The sequence below is a fragment of the Silurus aristotelis genome (assembly GCF_946808225.1).
Source record: "Silurus aristotelis genome assembly, chromosome: 9".
Taxonomy (NCBI): Eukaryota; Metazoa; Chordata; class Actinopteri; order Siluriformes; family Siluridae; genus Silurus; species Silurus aristotelis.
In genome coordinates, this window is record NC_139582.1 from 14492529 (window position 1) to 14497974 (window position 5446).

Genomic DNA, 5446 nt, shown 5'->3' on the forward strand with positions numbered 1-5446 from the left:
GGTTTTGGTCACATGATGCTCTACAGTGGAAAAAACTTTATTAGCTGTACACTGAAGTCCAATAGCTTAATGAACAACCAGGTCCTTCCCCGCAATTCTCAGCTCTCAGCATGTACTACAAGCCACATCACATGACACAGTCACATGACACACACAGTAATGCATGTGTCCTGTTTAGCTCCTAACATAACCCTCGGCTGAGTAAACGTATACACTTATACAGTGATATACACAAACTGTACAGTATCTCTGAGTGATTAGATATTTGTGTTGTTACACTGCAACATGTTTTACAGATATAAAAACATAAGGACAAAATAGGTAGAAAATATAAAGTTTGTGGATTATGAAGTGTGGTTTAGGGGTAATCTTCAGTTAATAATGTTTAGGGTATGTGGGTGGATAATGTTTAGGGTGTGTGGTTTAGCAGGTAATATTTGGGGTATGTTTAATGAGTAATGTTTAACCTCCCCTTAATCTCTAAGATATTAAAAAAGATTGTAGCACAGCAGTTATGATCTAATCTACTTAGAAATAACATTTTTGAAATATATCAGTCAGGATTTGAGGACATTTTGCTACATCATAGCACAGAGACAGTGCTAGTTAAAGTTGTAAATGACTGATTCTCCTTACTTGTTTAGTTCAACCTAAGTACAGCTTTTGACCACATTGATCGTAACCTCCTCTTTGCTAGACTAAATGAATGCTGTTGGAATAAAGGCAACTCGCTCCTGGTTCAGATCTTATCTGACTGTTTGCAATCAAAATAATAATAACCTGTGACAGACTGCTATGTAAAGAAACTAAGATTGTTTTTGTGTGAAAACAGAAACAAGAGGTTAAGCAAATAGAGCTAGAGCACTGAGCACAGAGGTAAGGAAGGAGCCTAACAAGAATCAGGTAAAAGCTGAAGTACTTGTCGATACTGAAAGAGATATGAAAAATCATATTTATAGGTCACAATAACCATTCGAAAAGTTTGGGTTGAATCTGGTTTGATTTGCATGTTATCAGAATAAATTAATAAACTCGTCGGTGTGGTAAAGGGGAAAATAAAACCAAGTACTTGACTAAAGAGTGGGTGGAGGAAAAGGGGCAGCCATAGCAAAATGGAATGTCTAGTTGATGTGGGAAAACATAAGCTTTTTGAAAAATATATTAGGGAATACATGAAGAAATGGCATAGCAGGACAAGTGGGGATTTACAATGGCCAAAATACGGAACATTTATCGTTCTGCTGTGCTGGACAATGAAGAAAAAGTTAGATGATTGGGAGGAAAAGAAGAAGGCAAAAAAGGGGCAAAGTAACACAAGGCTCAGGCACAGAGGCGCTAAAAGCGTTAGGCAGCTAAAGAACACTTAACGTCCTCATCTGAGAGTGAGGTTGCAGGACTCTCTGGTACTGCTGTAACACAGACAGTGTCGGATGAATCCAGAGTCATTGACTCACTGAAAGCTGCATTACACTTGTTAACTGAGAAACCTAGTTCCGAACCTGATGAACAAGAGCCAAAACAATCCTTGCTAGACTTGTTGCTGCAAGAATCCTACACCTGGTCCTAGAACAACCGAAGACTATAAATCTGAATGACTTAGAGTTTTCCTTTGAACTATAATGGCGCACCGTGATGAAAAAGTACTAGACACAAAGTGACGCGTACTCTTTATGCTTCTAGCAGTAGTTGGCTATGGCCTATATTACTGCTTCACTGACCATCACACAGACATCGTCACCACAACCCCCAAGTATCCCCAAACTATGTTTGCAAACTGAACAGCTGTTGCCCCGTTGCAATTTCTCCAGCAGAAACGTTCTTCTGGCCAGGGTTTTGGCAGAAATCAAGAAAGCACCCTTCAGCTTCCCCCATGATCAAGGTGTGCACAATATTGCGTAACATACTCTGACCCATCCGCCATTATATTGACATTTGAGATGTTGCGACTGTTCATGCCACACCACATAACTGCTCTATGCCAACCGCATTACAGAACCAACGTTTTTTCTATTTGCCAGCTGGGCAATCACCCTCCGGACAATTGTCCTTTGATAATTTTACCCCACGTACATGTATGACATTCAATTAAATTCAATACATTTTTATTTGTATAGCGCTTTTAACAATGAACATTGTCTTAAAGCAGCTTTACACAGATAATGTGGTGATAAAAATGAATAAAATGTTCTTTATAATTGTAAGTTTGTCCCTGATGAGCAAGCTGTTGGTGACTGGCAAGCAAAAACTCCCCGAGATGGCATAAAGAAGAAACCTTGAGAGGAACCAAACACAACATGAACGTGTGAGAGTGAGGGGACGGCAGCATACAAATATCCCAGTTCATCGAACACTCTATATCCATGATACCTCCAGATCTGCTTCTTTACCTAAGAGAAATCTACTGAAAAATGTCTTGACTAAATAATTATGTTTTCAGCCTCAACTGAGACTGTGTCTGAGTCTGAGTCCCAAACACTGATTGGAAGGCCGTTCCGTAACTGTGGGGCTTTATAAGAGACAGATCTGCCTCCTGCTGTAGTCTTAATTAGTTGAGGTACCAACAAATAGCCTGCACTTTTTGATCTAAGTGGGCGTGGAGGATCATATTGGTACAAAAGTTCACTCAGATACTGTGGCGCGAGACCGTTAAGTGCTTTATACATCAGTAGTAGTATTTTATAATCAATGCAAGATTTAATTGGGAGCCAGTGTAGACTGATTAAACAGGGGTGATGTGATCAGGGGATCATATTTTTAATTGTAGCAATATTTCTAAGGTGAAAAAAGGCGATCCTGGTAATATTATTCACGTTAGTCTCAATGGAAAGACTGGGGTCAATAATCACACCAAGGTTTTTGACTGCTGTACACACTGAGACAGAAACACCATCCAGAGGTGCTACATAATCGGAAAGTTCACTTCTAGCTGCATGTGGTCCGAGTAAAATAACTTCCATCTTATCCGAGTTGAGCAGAAGGAAGTTATTAAGCATCCACTGTCTAATGTCCTTTACACACTCCTTAACATTTTTAAGCTGATCTCTCTCATCTGGCTTTGCTAATATATACAGTATATATACAGTATATATTTATATATATATATATACAGTGGAACCCACTTATCTCGGTTAACTCGACAACCCTATTAAGTCGGCGTTTTTGAAGTGGAACCGCCAAATTCTCGCTTTGTCCAAGCATTTTTTATCGGTTATGTCGATTTTTTTATGTCGCCAAACCCTGATATCTCGAGCACAAGGGGGGAAAAATTTGCCATTTAACGTCGGTTATCTCGATCGGCACTGTGCTTCCACAGAAGAACTCACGAAAGTGGCGGAAAAATCAAACCTTACAGATGCTACAGGGGTTGTATTGTATACTGGTGATTTCCTGCTGTTAGTTAGTGCACATATGCCTTTTGTTGTTAAATGTTATGCGATGAACGGGAGGCGAAAGTAGAAGCGCGGCGCTAAACAGGTCACGGGAGAATGTGGGATGAGCAGCAAAAGCATAGAATTAACACCGGCAGGATCGGGGGGGTCCGCGATGCGCTTTGTGAAGAAAAGCGCAGCCGTTGAGAGAGTGCCGGTGGGAAGGCACGTACCGGGATACGTATGAGCGATAACAACGACCGCCGTGAACCAACATATACCAACAATAACGGACGGTGAGAGTGTGGAAGTTTAAATAGGAGCTGGTGATGATGCTAAACGAGCACCATATGTGCGCGATTGAAGCTGGGAGCTTCAGAGAAAGCGGCTGAGAAAGCACCTGCCACGCCGAAGGGGGCGCTGAAGGGGGCGTGGCAGGTGGATTCCTGACAGTTAACAAACATGTACTGTATGTACATTTTTATAGCATGACTTCATTAAACAAATCGCGGCAACGCTGTTGTGTAAAAAGACCCTCCAAAAACAAATCTCATTTATTAACGCACTTAATGTACATAAAGAAATTTCAAGCATGTTGATATATTGCCGCCATATTGATTTTCGTTTATCTCAATTATCGGTTATCTCGATGCTTTTTGGCAACCCCCTAGGACATCGACATAACCGGGTTCCACTATATATATATATATATATATATATATATATATATATATATATATATATATATATATATATATATATATATATAAAATATATATATATATATATATATATATATATATATATATATATATATATATATATATATATATATATATATATATAAAATATAGTGTATCATCAGCATAGCAATGGAAGCGAATACCATGTTTATGTATAATTTCACCCAGAGGCAGCATATACAAAGAGAAAAGCAGTGGGCCTAAGACAGATCTTTGTGGAACACCAAACTTTACCCTTGGAGAACTTACTATTTACATCAACAAACTGATAGCGATCAGTCAAATAAGACCTAAGCCAGGAGAGAGCTGTTCCCTTTATTCCAACGTTTTCAAGTCTAGCAAGCAGGATAGTATGATCAGTAGTATCAAAAGCTAAGGTCAGGCAAAACAATTAAAGATACAAAACCCTGATCAGAGGCCAATAACAGGTCATTTATCACTTTAACTAGCGCTGTCTCTGTGCTATGATGAGGTTTCAATCCTGACTGATACCTTTAAAAAATGTTATTCCTAAGTAGATGGGAGCATAACTGCTGTGCTACAACCGTGTCTTAAATCTTGGAGATAAAGGGGAGGTTTGATATTAGCCTATAGTTGGACAATTGACAAGGGTCAAGGTCAGGTTTCTTAATTATGGGGTTCATAACTGCCAGTTTGAAGGATTTAGGTACATAACCAGTGCCAATGGAAGAGTTTATCAATATAAAACTGGTTCAATTACCTCTGTAATTATCTGAAGAAACTTGTAGGCAAGGGGTCGAGAATGCAGGTTGATAATTTTGATGAGGAAATAACTTAAAAGTAAGTATTTTCTTGAATAGGGGTACAGCTGTGTAATTGATTGTTATAATTACACTGCTGTCTATCGGGTTATTTATAAAATGTTTGGATTTATATTAATTGTCTGGATTTTTTGCCTATTGCATTTAACTTTATTATTTAAAAATTTCAAACGATGCGCTCTCCCCCCATAGGGATCCCACCTAATGCTCTGGTCCGAAGCCCCGTGAGATGACAGATATGTCCTATACTAGATCTACATCAGCTAAACCGCTCCGGATCAAAATGCTGACCCTCACGCAGGATGTGTCCCAGATCATCAGAGGACTGGTTTGTCACAGTAGAGCTAAAGGATGCGTACTTTCACATACCCATCCTCCCATCTCACAGAAAGTTCGCTGAGGTTTGCTTTTGGGGAAAGCATACCAAAATTGGGTCCTCTGGTCTTTACTTGTCACCCCGCACCTTCACGAAGTGTGTCATTGCGGCTCTGGCTCCCCTGAGACTTCAGTGCATCTGTATCCTAAATTATATCAATGATTGGTTGATATTAGC

The 5446-nt window shown here is 39.4% G+C and overlaps 1 long non-coding RNA gene across 1 annotated transcript; it reads left to right on the forward strand.

The window, feature by feature from the left end:
• The first annotated feature begins 230 nt into the window (after positions 1-230).
• LOC310731498 lies at positions 231-5167 on the forward strand. Its single transcript, XR_014535231.1, has 3 exons — positions 231-321; positions 833-876; positions 5086-5167. It is a non-coding gene; the product is annotated as an uncharacterized lncRNA (long non-coding RNA).
• The last annotated feature ends 279 nt before the right edge of the window (positions 5168-5446 follow it).